General features: G+C 42.6%; 3 long non-coding RNA genes across 4 annotated transcripts; 2 read left to right on the forward strand and 1 right to left on the reverse strand.

The window, feature by feature from the left end:
* Positions 1 to 136: 136 nt before the first annotated feature.
* On the reverse strand, positions 137 to 17,712 carry LOC135279659 (uncharacterized). The gene is made up of 4 exons (XR_010346878.1): positions 17,549 to 17,712; positions 3,687 to 3,820; positions 3,255 to 3,365; positions 137 to 1,557 (listed from the first exon to the last, which is right to left on the reverse strand). It is a non-coding gene; the product is annotated as an uncharacterized LOC135279659 (long non-coding RNA).
* Positions 2,161 to 3,607, forward strand: LOC135279658 (uncharacterized). Its single transcript, XR_010346877.1, has 3 exons — positions 2,161 to 2,582; positions 3,033 to 3,089; positions 3,178 to 3,607. It is a non-coding gene; the product is annotated as an uncharacterized LOC135279658 (long non-coding RNA).
* A 156-nt stretch (positions 17,713 to 17,868) lies between the features above and the next one.
* On the forward strand, positions 17,869 to 20,031 carry LOC135279656 (uncharacterized). Of its 2 annotated transcripts, XR_010346876.1 has the most exons (3): positions 17,869 to 18,131; positions 18,297 to 18,830; positions 19,669 to 20,031. It is a non-coding gene; the product is annotated as an uncharacterized LOC135279656 (long non-coding RNA). The 2 variants fall into 2 exon arrangements; XR_010346875.1 differs by having other exon boundaries at positions 17,869 to 18,830.
* Positions 20,032 to 20,266: the final 235 nt, after the last annotated feature.

A 20,266-nucleotide genomic window follows, 5' to 3' on the forward strand; every position in this document is an offset into this window, starting at 1 on the left:
GGAGGGACCTTAAATCCCACCCAATTCCAGCGCCCTGCCATGGCAGGGACACCTTCTCCTGTCCCAGGCTGCTCCAGCCCCAGTGTCCAACCTGGTCTTGGGCACTGCCAGGGATCCAGGGGCAGCCACAGCTGCTCTGGGCACCCTGTGCCAGGGCCTGCCCACCCTGCCAGGGAGGAATTTCAGCAGAAGTCCCTGTTAAGAGAAGGAGTAGAATATTATAATAGGTGTGGTCTTCTCACTGACAAGAAATAAAACTGCATTCATTTCTTCAACTTATTTTATCAGCATTAAAATAAAGAAATAAGCTTTTAGTGTTAAGTACAGTTTTATGATCCCAGCTATGCTCCATTCTAAAGATGGAAAGTCCCCTCCAATAGAAAAATCCACTACAGGGCTGTCATCCTCCTATGAGTAGCTGCCTTATTCATGTGCCTAAAACTGGATAGCTGCTCAAGAAATGGGTGAATCATGGCCTGAATCAAGAGTTATTCTACTGAAGTGAACTCACACTGCTGTGAGATCAGAATAGAATACTGAGGGACCCCTTCTGTACGTCTCTTTTATATTTTTCTGCAAAGGGAGTCTCACACAGCGAGGAGAGCAGAGGATGGAATGGGGTACCAGATGCCTGTAGATAAAAGAGGGGCAGAGGAAGGGAGCCCTGGGTGTGCTGCTCCTCACCTGGAGGCACTCTCTGTGGGAAATCCCACTGGTGCAGGTTACCCCTCTCTCCTGACCCCACTGCCAGCCAGACTCACACGTGGCAAGGCTGCAACTTCCCAGCACTGCAGTGATGCTGACTGATCCATGCCAGTGCCAGCAGGGAAGGAGCAGGCACAGCTTCAGTTCTGGGCTCTCTGAACACACTGAGGTCTCAGCAAGGGCCAGCTATACACAAATATCCAGGAATTTAGGGTGGTCAGACAGGACACACCTTCACAGTAATAACAATGGGATATTTGGATGATTACACGGATCTGAGAGAAACAGGGGACCAAAAGAGTCCTTTGTCCCACAGGTACTCTTCCTGGATCATAAAAGGTGTGAGTTGGTTTTGTCCCTAAAGCACACAGTGAACCTGCTCTGGGAGTGTGAACCATGAACAGAAACCTCATTGTTACAGTCTCATAGCACATCTATCCACAGCCAGCTTATTATTGCATCTGTTCCATAATTAGATAGAAAAGGGTGCAGGATGACAAAGGCAATGTCCCAGTAAAGCAGAAAATTATGAAAATAAGGTGATAACACTGTAGGAGATAATAACAAAGGCTTACAAAGACTGAGATAAATCTCACAGCTGACAGAATATTGAACCACAGCCACTCTCTGGCTTTGCAGGAGTGAGTTTGTGCTTTGTCTCACTTGGATCTCACCACGCTTCCCAAGAGGGGAGGATTCATCCCAGGGAACGTCACTGGTATTTCCTGCAATGCTGACGTCTGCCTGTGTGGTGACATCAGCACCAAAGGAGCAGAGCCTCCATTTCCTTGCTTTTCACACCTTCTGGATATTACAGAAAGATTTACAACACTCCTGTGAGGTCTCTTCATCCTTAAAAAGAGTTATAGGAGCAGCCCATAATTATTCATATTCTTTTTCCCTCTCCTTGGTGGTTCACAATGAAGCAAATAGACACAAGTTATTTTCCAAATTTTTCCTTCTGGGCAGGGAAACTCTGTGCTGTTTTGACCCTCACTGCTGCTTTTCTCTCACTGCTTACTATGTACAGAATTGTTAACCCAGCCAGGGAGTAAATAAAAGGAAGTAACTTACTTACAATTCATGTGGGATATCCTCTTTCCTGTGGGTCATTTTAATACAAATAGGGACCCCATATCTGAGAAATGTATTTTATACTGGTACAGAATATACCAGTAATGTCATAGCAGTGTGTAAGTAATGGCATTTGTATCAAGGAGTCCTAATGGCATTATATTATGAAAAGGAATGAAAGGTTTGTGACTCCATTCAGAGTTTTCCTTTATGCATTTTGCCTAGGATGTAATCTGTGGAAAACCTCAAAACCATATCATGGAAATGCAACACCTATCAGTCTCCCAGTTCAAGTGTTCTCTGCTTACTCATATCAGCTGGTGGTCAGGGATTTTACAAACAAATGTTTCTGCAGTGATGGCAATGAGATCAATTTCTTCCACATGACCTTTGCAAGTGCAGACTGCTGTCACCTGAGCAGCCACCTGTGTAATCTGCCCGTCTGTTTAACTGCCCTAAGACTTTATTCAGACCTGATTCAAGGTCGATGGTGATTATTCAGGTGATCATCGACCATACCTACCCTGAGGGAGAATTTTTAGAAGTGCAGGGGTGGGTATTTATTCCTCAGTTTTTATTCTGACCATCTCTAACTACAGCAACCTGCTAAGTGGAGATTATTAAAGCACAAGAACTTGACTGTGGTGGTTCCTGTACAATGTACCAAGGGGAGCTGAGGAGCTCGGACCAAACCTAAATGCACATTTGCAGGTTGGGCCAGAGCTCATTCCTGAGCATTAAAAGCTGCTCCAGATTAGGCAGATGAGTTCAGGTAGCTGACACAAAGATATTCTGGATGGCAGGTGAGTCACTGGATATTGTCAATGTCCAGCACTACTCAAGATTAAATCCTCTGTGACAGTCAGAGCTTATCCTTTTACTGCCAGAAACAGCCTGGACATTTCCTGAAGTACAGCCAGATTTCAGCCATTGGGTCACATTTAAAGGGAAGATCAAACACACAGTGTTGTGTTTAAGTTTTTAACCTACGTAAACATGTTTTGTGAGCATTTCTGTTCTGTGCTTAGGGGCACTGTAGAAATAAAAAAGAAATTATTCTGATTAGAAAGAGGAGAAAGGAGGACCAAGGTCACTCTAATGGCTATCAATCAACTTCAGAAGAACAGAACTAATTTTCAGGGAGTTATGGCACTGAATGCGTTTGCTATTGGTTTCATTGTTGAGAGGGAAGACATCATTCTGGTTATTTGCAATTGATTTTGTCTGAATTAAGAAGATAATTTATGTTTTAGGTTTTTATGCTGTTATTGACAATATATCTCATTAGAATATGTGAAGGAACCTGAAAGGTATGGTGGCTCAATCTCACTCAAGCTCCTTATGCTGCCATAAAACCCACTCAGGACTACACAATTATTGTTCTCCTCTTATTTCCAGCTTAGGAGCACCCCCAAAGTCCATGGAATGACTCCAGTGTCAACCAGGAATGAACCAAACAGGCTGAGCTGCCTCACCTGCACTCACAGTCTGGTGTTGCTGACAGGAAACCTTTCAAACCCATAAAGAGAAACTTTCAATCTCAGCTTGCTGTGTGCTTTCCCTTCTGCTCTTCCAGGTCCCCATGGCTGGTATCCAGGAAATACATGAAAAAGCCACAAGTATCAAATAAAAAATATTGATTTTAATATCTCTGTCTTGAGCAGCCTCTTGTGTGCTTTATATCCGAAGAGTCTTTTATACTGATAACATTTTTGAAACAGACTGAGAATAGAAGTTCAGTGTAAATAAGGGACTATAAAAGCTTTGTGTGGTCTTTATTTACTTGAAAGAATTATCTCAGTGCTTAAAAGGAATATTTGGACAATGTTTTTCCTCCAAGAAAAATATCAACAGAAACACATAAACATTAAAAAGAATAAAATCATAGAATAATTAAAAAAAACCACCTCCTGAATTTGTTGCTGTGGTAGGTCCAAGAAATCACAGTTCATGCTGCACCAGCTGGGTCCCTCACAGGCAATAGGCACCCATAAAGCATCAAAGTGTTCCTGCTTCTTCTACATCAGAAGAGTTCCTGATCCTTGTGCCCAAAATAAAAAAAAAAAAAAAAGTAGTAGGATATCAGGGAGGTAGGTCCACAGAGGAGAGGAATAAGAGGATACTTTCTAGAAGGCTCTGAGGGTCCCCAGACACATTTTCAATGAAGATTTTTTACTGTCAAGCCTGTCTTGAGTTCTAAAATTACTGTACTTCATAACCTTTGCACAATGAATGGAGGAAAACAAACACAATATTCTACATTTGTAAGGACAAGTGCTGTTGATTGGAGCCACTCACTTAAAATACATTTTGAAAATAATGTATAGTGGGTACTTGGGTTCTCATAAAGCACAGGGAGATTTTGGAGAAAGCATCACAATTATTCAAAAAACCAAAGTCCCCTTAACTTAAATTTTCTCTTCCTGCTCAATCTTATCACAGAGCCTACAACCAAAACAAAACAAATGCCATTGATTCTGTTTGCCTTTTAATTCCTGACAACCAGTTTGACTTCAGTAACTGCCCTCTGCTAGAATAACAAATAGAAATTCTCCTTCCCAGCTACAAGCACCATCTGCCATTTCATAGGTGCTTCAGTGACTCATTAATCTGTACTTAAATTGACTTTGCACAGAACACTGCAATTTTATTGCTGCTGTGCTTTGCAGCAGCTCCTCAGACCCTTAAAGTCAATATGCTGAGAACATCAATAGCCTTGAAAACTCTTTCCAGGTTTGTGTAACCTTTGCTGGGACTTTATTCCCAGTCTTATATTATTTTCCCCACCTGTCCTCTTCTGAATTCTGAGAAACAATATCATTCAAATGCAACTGTGCTATTTTTCATAGACTGAAACCAAAGTACATATTTTTAAAGGGGATTAAAAATGTTTTTATCAGCTGAAAGTCAGTTTGGATTGCATAATTGTCCAAGTGTGAGTGCAGAGTTGAGTTTTGTGCACTGAAATAGATATTAAATGCATGTGGAAAAGTATTTCTAGAGATATTTTGGATCTTTCTTGAAAGACTACTCAGAAAATATTAATGGAACCTCTTTAAATAACAAGTTGATACCAGTTTGCCTTCTCCTTAAAATTACTTTCAGATACATCTATTTCTGTAAACTTTATAGCATTTGAATATAGACAAAATCCTCAAGGTCATATTGCTTAAAAACCCCCAGAAATTCTTATTACAACCAACATATATGCATTGCCCATGTCTATCAAAAATGTGTTTTTATCCATGTCCCTTTTCTCTTGTGTTTTTCATGTCCTGTCAGACCTGAAGCCCTGCACCTGGAGCTCACTGGATGGAAAAACCGAGCAGCCCCATGCAATTCCAGAGCTCTGCCCAGAGACTTTGCTACCAGCAGTGGCAGGACCTGGAGGTCTCAGCTGGAGCCTGATTTTGTGTTCCCATCACCTTTTTCTGTGGGGAGATGAGGGACAGATTGAGACAGGAGAAAGCCTCTCTCCACACCTCATTCTGTTTCTTTTCCCTGTATTTTAAATACGTTTTTAATTGGACTTTAAGCATCACATGCTCTTTATTAGTAGTAGCTGACAGAAGTATTCCTATTGCTCTAGTACCACCAGGTGTATTATAAAAGACATTTTAAAAATTTGCATTTGGAAAAGATGAAGGTGAGCAGCCGGAATTTTTTAATTCCGTGACCATAACAACAGCAGTAAAAGATGAAAAAAGGCAATATGACCAAAGATGTCTTTCTTCTCTCCAGCTCTTAACAAAACTCAGCAAAATAACACCAGCCACCCAGCTCCTTTCTAAAAAGGGACATTCCTGTGTCTTCTCCTACATTCAAAGTTTTTGCAGACCACACAAATGAATCTTTGTAAATTTAGTCAAACATTTCATTATAATAATTCACTTTATATAAGTTACATTGGTTTTTTTTTCTGCACTAATAAGTGCAGAAATTATTTGCATTACCAGAGAGAAAACAAGAACAGAACATTAGGGAAAAACCCAAATATAAAATGCCTTCCCTCCCCAAAGATAATCACAACCATCCATGTGGGAAGGAGAAATACCATGCTTTATTCTTTGGGATTAGGGCATTCTTTTAATTTGCCATTTGGCATTATGAACACAGTAAACAAAGAGAGAAAATATAGCAACCATGTGACTGCTTGTTCCATAGCCTTTTGCACGCTGCTGCTGGAGCCTGGCTTTCAGATGTCAGTACAAAGCTGCCTGCTCACTGATGCTCAGTAAGAAATGTCAGGGAAGAGATAAGCAGGCTAAAAGGAGACTATTTTAGAAACATGGTCTGTTCTATCATTAGTTCTATAGATAAACTTCCCAACATATTTTTGAAGAGCAAATGTTTTTCCTTAGCCAAATGTAAAGTCAAAAGGAGAGAGTGTTTTAATATGGAAGTGGGGGTGATTTCAAGACCTTCATTTAGGGGAGATACTTTAAACTCGTTAGGCTGGTGGTGTAAGCTGCTACTGTACTTAAGCCTTTATGTTAAAATTATTCTGCTTGCCAGAAAAATGGGGAAAATTTACGTCTAAATTTTCAGGACATAAATCAGAAGTAGAAAGGAGAGTATCTATCTTCATGTAAGCATTCAGACAATATGGAATGGTAAATAAGGGCCAAATTCTTGGTAAGTCTCAGTTCTGCAATAAAAGGAATTCATGGAATCATGGAACGATTTGAGCTGGAAGGGCCCTTTGAAAGCTGTTGAGTCCTGCAGTGATCAGGGACATCTTTGGTGAGATCAGACTTCTCAGAGCCCTGTCCAACCTGACCTTAAAAGTTTCATGGAAGGGGCATCCACCCCCTCTGGGTAGCCAGTTCTGCTGTTTCACCACCTTCACTGTGAAAAATTTCCCCCACCTTTTAGTTGGAAACCAAGTTGGAAACCCTTCGCCTTGTCACCATAGGCCCTACGGAAGGGTCTGTCCCCATCTTTCTGCAAGCTTCCTTTAGGTATTGAAAGGGCACAAAAAGGTCTCCTCAGAGGTTTTTCTTCTCCAAGCTGAGCAAGCCAAACCTCGTCAGCCTTTCTGCACAGGAGAGGTGCTCCAGCGCTGGGATCATTTTTGTAACCTTCTTCTGCAGCCCATCCAGCAGCTGCAGGTCCTGGCTGTGCTGGCTGGGCTCTGCAGGTGGGGTCTCACCTGAGCACAGGGCCAGAGGGGCAGAGTCCCCCTGCCTTGCTGCCCATGCTGGGCTCAGCCCAGGGCAGGGTTGGCTCTCCAGGCTCATGTTGAGCCTTCACCAGCACCCCAAGCTCTTCTCCCCAAGAATGCTCTGCATCCTTCCATGCCCCTCCTTGTTCTGATCCTGGGGGCTGCCCCGAGCCAGGTGCAGGACCCTGCGCTTGATTCCTGAGCCCACATTTCCTGAGCTGGTGCCTTGCTCTGGGATCCTCATCCCTGGGACCCGTGGGGCCTGAGGGGTCCTTTGTGTTCCCTGTCCCAGCACAGGGGCTCCAAACAGCAAGCAGACAGCATGCCACTCATCTGCTGGAAACATTCCAGAGGGTTAAACTGGAGGGATTTGTCAGCTTCCCAGCAAAAAGCTCCATTGAATTAACTCTGTATCTGCTTGTGGTCTGCTAATGGCAGAGAGCAGCAAAATCAGGTGCACCACGTTTTACTTGTCAATGTTTACAACACAGAAAATGTGTTTGGACCGCAAAGGATAAAAGGTGGTTTTACGCCACCTTAGGTAGCATATGATGGACATTGTCAAAGACTGGAGAGGTGACAGACTAGATAATACTCTAATTTCTTGATCTGATCCCAAAAAGGCACACTCAGTCTGTAGATCACCTTTACCTGCAAGCATATATTAAAATGTTCTAATTTTTTTCCCCAATAAAGCATGTTAGTTTAACATATTTTTAGAAGTCGTCTTAGTCACATCTAAATGCATGCCAAAGGGATTTAATTTAGACTGCAATTAATTTTCCTCTCCCCTACACAGCAAGTACAAATGGTATAAAAAGCTCCTACATGAAACAGAAAGTATTTTAAAACCAGCAGAGATGTCAGGCAGTCATGATGTGAGGCAGCAATCAGCAGAGAATGTGACCTATTTGGTCCTCTTGCTTTGTTATAAATCAGGAGTAACTCCACTGAGCTCTGGTTTATTATATTGATGGAAATGAGCTGGAAGCCAGAGAATAATATTCTTGATTAATCACAAGAAATTTCTTTCTTTCTGAAATACTTAGTTGTCTTCAGTGTGAAGGTTTCCTCAATATATTCTTTTGGCTTGCACTGGTCATGCTGTTTTGTATTATTTCGCCACAGAAGGTGGTTTTTGACAGCAATATTTGTTAAATTGTAGACCTTGTAAAGGGTTTGCTGTGCTGTTCCATATGTTTGCAAGACAGGAAAAAGTCACTTCCCACCACAGCAGCAGAGGGATTCATAGTGGGAAGGCTAAATTAGTTTTAATGGGTATTTGTCTTTTGCTCCAGTCTGGAACAAAAGTCTTGAGAACAAAGGGAAAATAGGTAGAGAAATGGAGGGCTCCAACCCACAGTGCTACATTACTGACTTTCCATACAACAGTGTTTTCTTAGAGCCATGTGCTAAATATTGCTGCTGTTCCCAGTCCTGACCCTCACATGGGCTGCCTCCACTTCCACGCCAGTGCAAACACACTGTACTTTTTTTTGTCCTGGCAGGTCCTTTGGGGGATCCAGGGATTCCCCACCAATGTCAAACCCCATGATTCCAACACCACCACTGAATTTGCATTTAGCAAATGCTACCTGATTTCACAAGCCACAAACACGTGGAAATTCTTCACAACATCCAGAAAATCCCACTTACATTGGCAAATCAGAGAGTGCCTAGGTTTTGGCCACAGAAAGTGCTGCCTCTAGCATGGAGCACAAAAACCACTTAGCAGCTGTTTAATGCACACAGAAAGGTAAAAATGGGACTGTTTACTTCAAGGTATATTACATTTTGGAAGAGTAAGGAGCACGGTGTTAAAATACAGAAAGGAAAGAATGGACATGGTTCACATCAGGGAAACTCACTGAGTTAAACCAACACTCCAAGCAGAACACCTGCTTGGAGGCTACTTCACACTTTCACTAGAGAAATGGGAGAATTGGGTTTCACTGAGAGCAGAAGATGAATGTTTTTGAAATATTGCCATCCCTGAGTGAGAGTCCTTGAGTTGAACTCATGTCTGAGCTGTTGCTGGGCTTCTTGTGCCATAACTGATCTCTCTGAGAACAAAAGGAAACCCCATGGATCCAGCAGGAAATACTCCATCCCAGCTGGAGGGTGCAGATCATGATGAGGCTCACCAATATGTGTGCCCTGCATCTTCATCATTTGTACAAAACACTGCATTTTGTTTCAATTTTGTACTTTTGGTGAGCCACCAGGAGATTCTGCTGGCACAAGGAGACACACACAGGTACCTGAAGATTTGTTCTATTTACTGCTGGGCTCCTTCCACACATCTCACATACAAACACAACAGAAACAACAGGAAGATCTTTGATCCCAAATTCTCAGGTTAAGTTTCCTGTCTGACAGTTTAAGAATAAAACCAGCAAGGAGCTGTCTGTACCTTCCCCACATGTTTCCAAGGCACAAGACACAGCCTGTGAGAAACATCTCCAGCTGAGCTGAAGGGTTTAAAGAGCAATAACTGGAAGGAACCTCCTGTGCCCAGAGCCTCAGGCCACACTTTAAAGGTTTTCTGTGCAATCAGGAAAACTTGCTGTTCCATCACAGCCTGATCAAAACTGTCAGCAGATGGGTTAGTGAGAAAGACAACAAATACTGCAAGAGTTGGTGGGAAAGACAGCAAATACTGTAAGAGCTGGAAACTTTGAGTCTCCAAGATGGTAAGGAATACAGTAAGGCCCTTGGGTGCCTCAGAGAAAAGGTGCTGTCAATATTCTCTTGCTGGAGTCTCTCATTTACAAAAGGTAACCAAGGCAGCCCCAAGATTTAAGAACTGAAAGGACCCAAGTTTAAAAAAAGAAACTTGTATACAGGCAGAGAATGCAGGATCAGCTTGAACACAGTGATGATGGGAAGGGACACACTGCTCTGTCTTTCCACCTGAAAAACCCACCATACAAAATGCCTATAAATACAATGCATTTAATGTTTTCAGAGCAGGCAGATGCTCGCTGGGAAAACAAGTGTGTCTGTGCAAAGGATTTGTCATGTTGGACCCCGCTGTGTTTTAGATAATTTCCTGTGCCACCAGAGCCAGCTGCAGCCCCCCAGCCTGGAGCATCCTTTGGCCTGGCTGTGCCACTGACTCAGATCCCCTTTGTCCTGGTTTGGGCTGGGAGAGAGTTCATTTTCTTTCTAGTAGGTGGTCTGGTGCTCTGTTTTGGATTCTGCATGAGAATAATGTTGGTCACAGGCTGATGTTTCAGCTGTTGCCAAGAGGTTACTCCAAGTTAAGGACTTTTCAGTGTCCTGTGCTCTGCCAGTGAGCAGGAGCACAAGGAGCTGGGAGGGAGCAGAGCCAGGACAGCTGACCTGAACTGGCCACAGGGATATTCCAGACCTCAGAACATCGTGCTCAGCACATAAACTGGGGGAGTTGGCCATGGCACAGGAATCAGTGCCTGGGGATTCTCTGGACATTGATGGTGAGCAATTGTATTATGCATTGCTCATTTTGTATACTGTTTTATCATCACCATTATTATTTTCCCTTCACTTCCTGGCCTACTAATCTGTCTCTATCTCAGCCCACTTTTCCCCTGGCTCCATTCCCCATCCCACTGAGGGTGAGGGGAGCAGTGAGCAGGCAGCTGTGGGTGCCAGCTGGGCTTAAACCACGACACTTCACACCAAACACTGAGTTACGGTACAAAACCCTCCCACAGGCTCCAAGTCACCCTTCAGAGCATATGCTCAGAGACATTCAAGGACACAGGCTATTTCTTTATCTGTAGAAGGTGAGATACAGCTGGGTAATTCTCTCTTGGTTTGTATTGAAGTGTTGGAGCAATTATAGATCTTAGGAAACAGAAGTCAGTTTTCTATTTTGAGACCCAGTATAGTTCACATGCTTGTCTGTGCTTAACAAAGGAATGTTTTTAGAGGCTCAAGGATGTACTGTCTCTTTTAGAGTAAGGCTCCACGTTTGGAGAGCTGTTTGGGCGCTGCTTCCACATGTAGAAAATCTCCTGAGCTCCCTGCACTGCAACAGTGATAAAACCCTGAATAACCAAATTCACACACAGCAGAGAAAGCAACCTGCCACATTACAGAACTCCTTGGGTTTGTATGAAACAAGACCCTTTAGTCATTTGTGATGTAAGATTCTCCATCAGGTTTTCGGTCCTGATGCAGGTTACCGAAGGAGCAGGAGCACAATGCCTTGGCATTACTCACTGGGTGGAACTCCACGGTGATCTCAGTGGTACTGAGAGAGATTTTCGTGACTCCAGGATGGAGCTGTACTCCACACTGCATCCCAGTGCACCTCCCACCAGATGATGCTGCCCTGATGAGTCCTACCCTCACTTCTTTTGTAAAAGAAGTGGGTAAAATCCAGGAAGTTTTACTTTATAGTAGATTATTTTTCCTGAATCTACAGACCATAAGTACAGCTGAGATTGCACAGATTGTTGTCCTTGAAAAACACTGCCTGATGCTCTGTGTACACCCACACAGTGCCCCACCACCAATGACTGGGTTGCTCTGTAGTGCAGTGAAAGGTCTTTTTGAAGTTCATGTTGTGTGCCTGCAGTCGTTTTCTGCTGCATGACATTCTTGAAAGACTAAATCCATACTAACATAACAGCCATAAAAAGATTTGGAAAGTGCAGTTAAAATATAGATGTATGGGATGGGGATTAAATAAATCTATCTGGGTTTTTTAAAACACTTGTAATTTGGAACTGTGTCAACAAACTGCATATTATATTACATCAGTGGGAAAGAAAAGAGGAAGGGAAAGGGAGCAAAAATACTTAGAGAAAAATTACTTTCCTTTAAAAAACCCCTACAAAATAATAAATGTCAAACATTGCAAGAAAGAACTAAAAAGGCAAAATGTCTGCTCCTCAAAACAGGATATCCACCTGAGAAGTTTTTAATTACATGCTATATTGCCTGAAGAATGAATGCTTTGGCTTGGGCTGCAAGGAGCTGGGTCTGTAGTAGATTTGCTTTCCTTGGACATTCTGCAGATGACATTTTATACAGAGAAAAGTAACTCGAAGATATAACAGTAGAACAGGACAATGCAAAAACAAAAATGGAAAGAACTGGGAAGGCAGAGTAATCCCAGCATTTAAGAAGCTAACCCAGGTCACAGTGCCCTGTTTAAATGAACAGCACTGCATTTTGTTACAACACACTGGTCATCTCTCCATATTCTTTATGCAAGAGCACAGAAAACTTCTATTAATTAATTATAAATTAAAAGTGCTGGTCGGTGAACTGCTCCTCAATGTATTTTTCACTTCTTTGTACATTTCCCTATGCTATGCAAGGCTCACCACCACAATGGGAAAAATACTTCAAAAAATCCCAACACTGAGAAAGTAATTTAAGTGTTTTTATGGAACTGGAAAAAAGTTCTTTTCCAGTGGAAAGCCCGCTGATGGCCATCACTTGAGATCCTTGTTTATGTTTTAGATAAAGGCTGAGGTCAGAGTAACGCTCAGGAACAATGACCAATCTGACAATCTGACAGTTTCTTAGGTTACAGGAAGGCTGTAACCAAGCTATCACTGAACATGGGTGTCAAATTAAGCAACTAACACCAAAAAGAAAGATTTGAATGAAATGAGATATTTTCCCAGTTTTCTAATCTAATACTGCTCCTCTGATATGTAAAATACAGCTGTCCTTCAGCTGATTTCCTTTGTTCCAGGAGCAGTTTAACAGTGAAACACATCATCCATATAACTGGCTAAACTGATGGAAAAATACCAGGCTCTCAAAACTTCTCTCTCCTGGCTGCTATAACTTTTGTACTGACACAGCAACCTGATACAAATCTCACCTCTGATACAAAAGCAAATCATCCTCTGCCTCCCTCATGATAGCAGCAGTGCCCATCTTCCCTTATTCAAGAGTTCAGAGAAATTTCTATGGCTTTCAGGTATTAGTCACTACGGAGTCATTTACAGAAAGCTACATCACCAGCTCGACAGAAATGTAGGAGGGAAGAACATTCAAAGATAAATCACTGTCCCCCCTCCAGGCTCCTTCAAGACAAGCTTAAGCCCTCCATCCCCTCCCACACCTGACATTCCTAACTGCAGTCAGGAATCAGAGGTAACCTAGCAAAGTCCTGAGCTGGAGGAGAACTGCAGAGCACCTGGGGAAGGGAAGGGCTAGCCTTTGCTGGAAGGGGAGGGATGGAGGTAGGAGGTACCAGTGACAAATTGCTGGAGCTGAGGTTCTGAGGCTGCTCTCCCTGGGGAAGCTCTGGTCACCCTGAGTCAGGCTGACATCATCCCTGCCAGCCTTGCTCACTGGCACTCCAGGCACATCCTGCTGCAGGGTTGAGGAGCTGGTGTAAGCCTGTCTAAATGGATCCCTCCACTGGAAATGGGAAGGGGGACTTCCCAAGCCCAGATTCTGAAAGCTCTTCCCCCTGAGTGCCTGCAGTAGCAAGAGTGTTCCATGCTGTGTGGGGTGCAGTTATGTTGTCACCAAACCCCCGGGTAAGGGACAGGGAGCGCAGGCCAGGCCCTGGCCCAGACTCAGATCAGTCTGAAATCAGGGTGGCTGTTCCTTACCTGTCTACAGCCCCTGCCTCTGCCCCTCAGCAGAGCAGCTTTCCTCTCAGAGCCAGGAGCCGTGCTTCTCTCTCTCCTGCAGAGCTTTTCCTGACAAGGGCTTCATAGCCCTTCCAGAGGCCTGAAAGTGAACACTGAGCCCTAGAACCCCAGGCTGTCACCAGTGAGTGATCAGTACAATCATTACACGTCCCACACTGAGGTGTCATGGAAAACGTGCTACAAATCTGTCCCAGGAACCCCCCGGATTCTTCCTGGCTCCCTCAGGACCTTGCTGCCACTGGCAGTAACAAAAATGGGGTAGACCATAAGAACAGAAATACAGAAAAATACACAAACTCAAGAATACAGAAACATCCTCATGGCAAGTAGCTGCTGTAATTATTAAGCAGCACGTAATAAGAAAGGCAGTTTAATTCCATGTTCCTGGACCAGCTGTCATGCATTTGCAAAAGAATTATAAATGTATTTGATAAGTTTCCCTTATTTGTAGGCAGCTCTATGCTGGATACATCCTGGGTCAACTGATTGTGCGAGTCAAAGATTTGGGGAATCAGTCTCCAGGAAACTGAGCCTTAGCAACCCTGGAAATTGCAATTATGGAGAACACCCAGGTGCCATTTTCCCTCCAGTACTTCTGAAAATGGGTTATCTTCAGATCATCTCCAAGGTAATTCAGGAGACCCTGATTTTCAAGATTATTAAGCTCAGATGAGCTGAGATTGTCCCACAATCCTAAATCTACTCTGTGCAATCTTAAATTTACTCAGGGTAAACCCTTTGGATTAGGAACATTGGCTTTGATGCTGTAAACCTGGGATTAATTTAGGTTTATGAATAACCCCATTAAATTCAGCTCTTTTTTGTACATTTGCAGAAATGCTGCCATGTGCACAGGTTTGTTATGAAAGGCACATTTGCTGTGTGCTGCACATTGGAAAGCAAAAGGGGAACGTGGCAGCAGGGGAACATGGCCCATCTTAATGAGGGGATCAGAAGCAGCTCCCAGGTACACGACCTTCAGAGCACAGCTGACAAGCATGGTTCACTTACAGGACGGGTTTAAAACCATCTACATGCCTGTGTTTTGAACTGACAGTCTGGTTGTTATCCTTGGCTAAAGGAGAAATGCTGAACTCCATAGTTTTTCATTCTGACCCCTACATTCTTGGGAATAACTAAATTCACTGCTGCATTTTCCCAGGTTCTTGCTCCAGCCCTCGCTGCCCGTTCAGCAGTGACAGAAGCACAGGGCTGCCCAAAGCAGAGTGAAGCCTGCTGGTTTATTTATTGGGACTCCAAAGGGAATCCCTCAAGCATGCAAAGATTCAAAAGGGGTAGGAAAAGGTTGCTTAAAATAACAATCTTATTTTAAGCATGGATTAGAGGCTGCCCTGCCTTTCCTCATAGGGCAGCAAGTAATGCAGTGAGGGAAGTGAGCTCCCACATGCTTTGGGAATGCAGTCAGAGGGGTTAAGAGGCACATAGTCTAAACAAGATCACCCAAGAAACACATTGATGCATAAACAATAGGTGCTTAAGTTAGAATGAGGCCTCCAGCAGGGCCATGCCCTGGTGTTTCCAGGACCTGCATACCTGCCATGTGTACCAGTCCCTTTCTCCTCTCCTTCTTAGGAGCTGCTCTGCATCCACGGAGTTGAAAGGGTTTATGGCTTAAAAAAAGAACTGACAAGATGTATTTCATGAGGACTGTACAGTGCAAACACAAGTGTTTGTAGCTGCATTGCCATGGAAACAGCAAAAAAAATGGGTTATCATTTTCTCAGAGGTTGCTGTCCATTCTTCCATAGACTATCTGGCATAAAAGGGTTTATTGCTTTTCACCAGTGCAGTACTGCAGAAATATTTTTAGCTCCACTAATTTAATTTCATATTCAAATCAATCTGAAAATGAGTTACCTTTCAGTCTGCCAAAGGCTGTCAGGCAAAGCTTTCAGTGATTTGGTTTTGCTTTGGCTTGTGGTGATGGAAAGATTATACCATGTAACAACAAGGAAATGTGTCCCAAAGTTCTAGAATTCCATTATTTCATTATTTAATTTCAATTTCATTATAACCCATTTGAATTTGAAATAAAATGTTTTTCTTTGAGGATTTGTGGAGGCTTGTATTATCTCTTCAGAGGTCTGAATAATAACATCATTACACATTCAAAAGTATCTCAAAGCAGATTGAAAAAAATGCATATAAAAGTCCTGCAATATTGCAGAAGACAAGCATAAATTGTTATATTTTTCACTAGCTGATGCAGGGTATTTAGATATTCATTCACAAATCCAGTAAAAGCCAATAGAAACCAGTGAACTTCAGAGTCATAAATATCCAGCTTACTGATGCCCAGAACAAGCAAAGCCCAGCACTTCTGATTCCCAGGTGCCTTCTGTAGCCAGCAGACCACAGCTCAACATTTTGGATAAAATAAACTGCTTAAGAAGCCTCTTCTGGCACAAGCCCTTGGCACAGCCTCCATCACAGCTGCTCTGGGAGCAGACCCTGCACTGCAGGGAGATGCCAGAGCTCTGTGGTCCCCAGCTTCCTTCTGTGGCCTGCTGCCTCTCTAAAAACAGTAAGTGAAAAAAAGAATGAATTCATCTTTTGCTAGAACAAACGCAGGGCTGCTAACACCAGAGACAAGGTTGGTTCATACTCAGTACAGGGCAGTGCTCTGAGTACATGATTTCTGCAGAGCAGTTTCATTTCTATGTCTGCTTATTCTGAACAGCAACTTCCTGCAGCTGCCAGCAACATTTTAATGGTGTTTCTGAGGGACCCTTTGTCCTTGAGACTTAAACATTCCAATATTTTTCTTTTTTTTTTTTTTCTTTTAACTTGGAATATTTGCATTTACATTAGTGCTTTACCCATTAAACCAGGTTCAGTGGCAAAGTAGAGGTCCATTACAGTTTGAAGGGGAGTTCCCTCAGGGCTTGTTTTTTTTTTCCCAGTTGATCCAGCTGAAAATATTTACGTAGCACCAGAGAGAGTTAGTGATAGAGAAACTCAGGCAGAGGTAAGGAAAAATATAAGGAACAGTTTGAAGCCCTTGACTTCTTCAAGAACTGCTCAGAACATCTGAGTACAGAGAGGATTTTGTTAATATGGATTGAGGAAACTTCACATTTGTGAAACAATAGGGTTTTGAAAGATAAGGACAGGAAAACAGTCTTTTGCTTGCTAAAAACTCCTTGTCTCACAGCACTCAGATTTCTGTCCCTGCCACCCCAATGCTCGTCCTAATGGAGAGCCCTTCAGCATTTCTGGGCAGTGGGGAAATGCAATTACCTCATCCCACAAAGGAAAGGACACAGGTAGAGTCACTCACCCAAATTCCTACAGGCAAGCAGTGACTCACCTGGGAATTATTCCCTGTTCAGTGCTTACCCACTCAACTTGTCCCTGGAGGAATAAGCTCCTGACACCAATGGCAGAAAACAGATCTGATTTCCAGTACAGGCAGACTGACTGAAGAGGGGGATTTGCCCTTTGACTATAAACCAGTTGGTTTATCACATATAACTCAGATTTTTGTTTTTCATTTGATTTGAAGCATTAACTCTGTGTAGGTTTTTACAACACGTTTGCATTCCTTCATTCTTATTTCATAATTTTTTCATGGGATTATATCTCGTGATATTTCACTATGTAATTATTCACAATTCCTCCAAAACACCGAGGTTACCAACTGTAGCTTCCCTGAGAAGAGAATGAAAGCCCCAGCCTCTGGCCAGTGAGGCAGAAATGTGTTCTGGGTTCATGGTGCTGCCCAGGGCCCTCTGAGGGCAGGAGAGCACAGGAAGCAGTTTGGGCACTCCTGCAGCAACTCAGGTCTGGCAGCAGCACCAAATCTGGATTTAAATACTCTTTCATGTCCTCCTAAACTTGATCCCAGAATCAATCAGCCCATAACAAATGTTATTAAGCAAGAATACTGAGCCAATGTTGAGCTGGGCAGCCTCACATTACAGACATTACTGTCCAAACCATCTTGTCTCAGATTTTCTGATGTCCTCACCATGATGCTGCTGTCCCACTTCCCCAAAGGGATGCGAGGGCAAAGAGTTGGTGATGTTTCAGAGATGCAGGAACACACGGTCCTGGGTATTTACAGGAAGAGCCCTGGGACTTCCATGCGCGAGGAAAGCCTGCAAGCTGCCGCCGGGGCCTCCGGAGCTGTTTTCTCTCGGTGCTGTGGCGCAGGCTCCAGGCCCTGATGGCCGCCATGGCCAGCGGTGTCCCCAGGGCCTGTGCTGGCCAGCGTGACTGAGTGTCTGCATGGCACTGACAGGCTCCCTCAGCTCCCCTGCAGGCCATGCTGCGGGAGGGTAGGAAAATGATAAAAAAAAGGCCTCATAAAAGCAGGCCTGCGCTGTTATTCCAGTGGCTGGCCTGGTCAGGCTAGCCCTTTGCAAGATGCCATGTGAAAGCAATCCTGGTGTGAGCAGCTGGTTAACATAACAATCTAGTCCTGGGTGAGAAACAACCAGCACCTGTATAAACTGGTTTTACACTGTTAGATAGTTTCCATTTTTCTGTCTCTCACTGATAACCTTCCCTGCACATCCACACGGGAGGTTTGAGTGACCAATAAATACAGGGTAACAACTTGTTACTAATCAATATGTAATTGGCAAGAAAGCTACTGACAGAGTCACGCATGAGGCCTGTAAAATTGTATAAAAAGGAGTAATGTGAATAAAGAAGGGGCTTTTTCCACCATGAAGAAAATGGTGATTTATTCCCACATGTGATTTATTCCACAGGTGACACCAAGCTGAGGGTGCAGGGACACCCCCGAGGGATGGGGCCATCCAGAGGGCTTTAGGTTTTCCTCTGGAATCTGTGAAACTGAGAACAGTGCCTGCAACCACGTCCTGATTGAAGCTCTCCATTGACAAACTCTCACTTTTAAACTCTCACAGTGTCATTTGACGTGGGATCAATGCTTGTCAGAGAAATTTATAAATAGAAAGCAATTTTAGCTCTGTCTTTGTAGTCCAGCTCGTGTGAGAAACTCTGAGCTTCTGGACAAGACTGACTGCTCAGCATGTTTTGGTGAGGCATCACTTCCAGAGCAGAGAGCCTCCCAAGTTTAGAGCCAGCTCAGCCACATGCTGCAGGCAGCAGCTGAAGAATGAATTTTTGTGCCTCCCTCTAACTGAAGACACAATTGACAGAGGCAAAAAGGGAGGAAATTTTAAAATGTTTCTTTTTTAAACACACGAGCTGTCCCCTATTGTATTCTCCTCTCCTCTTCTTGTTGCAATTATTTCTGCAAATATAGCACCAGGCTTTGGGTAAGCTATTTAAAAAAACTTACTGAAAAGTAACACAAGGGGTTTTATATATATATGGGTGTGTATATATATAGAGAGACATGAAATATTTAATATAATATATCAAATATATATTTTATATAATACATTATAATATATAATATATTATATAATAATATGGTATAATTTTTTATAAATATATAATATTTTTATAAATATATAATATATAATATCTATTACATATTTTATATATATTTTATATATAAATATTTATATATCTGTAAAGCACAAGCTACCTGTGCAGCTCCACAAAGAACTTTAACAATTTTAATGCCTTTCACATCCTTACAATTTTCCCAATTTTTTTAGTATTAATAGCAGATGAATATTTTACATATCTACACTACAGATCACAGCAGAGTTTTATACAAATTGAATTGTTCATGGAAAATTCTAGTAAAATTAAAAAAAAACCATTTTAAACATATAATTTTTTTCATCAACTTCAGCTGTACCAGCCTGAGTTTCAGGTTTTTGCTGGGAGCAGGGACAGGCTGCTGTACAGTGTCCCCCTTGAGGTGCTGATAACGGGGATGGATGGGAATGAGAACCTGCCAGCATCCACCCAGGACTCTTATCAGGCAGCACTCAAGGAGCACAGCCAAACGTGAGAATGGTTCTTAAACAGTAACTCAGGCTGTGAAATCAGCATGGGCCCCCACAACTCTGAGAAAGAGCAATAATTTACTTAGGGCTCAGCTGCAGTCTTTGCTTCAGTGAGAATCTTCCCTTGGAAGTGCCTAAATGAGAGAAACCAGTGAATTTTTTTTTTTTTTTCTCTTTTTTTCCCCCCCCACAGGACTTGGAAGAGCACTTGAAGTTTCATTGATTTTCATCTACAAGAGGCATAATCACCCATGAAGTAACAGAAAACCCTTGAGGAAAAGCTTAGAGATCAGCAATGAGAAAAACACTAAAAATTATTAAACACCTTGTTAATATAATTGGAGATGAATCTACAATACCTGAATATTCTCTGTTTATTTCTCATTTCTGTTTCTTTTAACATCTTGTTTAATTTATATTTCCATAAGGCTACTCGCTATCATATTCTTTATAAAATATATGTTACAAAAACCCTCAAACCAATATATACAATTTCTTTTTGCTGAGTAGTGACCAGAGAATACACATCATTAAAACAACCTTTCTACCAGCTGTATTTTTGTTTGGGTTTTTTAAATTCACTCTCAGTGTTCCTGTTTGCAGGAAGTGAGATCATCACAGTGAAAGCAGAGAATATTAATGACTCAAAGACTAATAGGCTAATTGCTTATGGGACACTGAGCCAGAAGCCAGGTATCAAATGGCTTTTCATTTAATACTGGCAGAGACATCTGAATGATAAGCATGGAAATTGGAGAGATAACCTTGCAGGATGACAGTGTGGGTGCCAG

The sequence above is a fragment of the Passer domesticus genome, chromosome 12 (assembly GCF_036417665.1).
Source record: "Passer domesticus isolate bPasDom1 chromosome 12, bPasDom1.hap1, whole genome shotgun sequence".
NCBI classification, from domain to species: Eukaryota; Metazoa; Chordata; class Aves; order Passeriformes; family Passeridae; genus Passer; species Passer domesticus.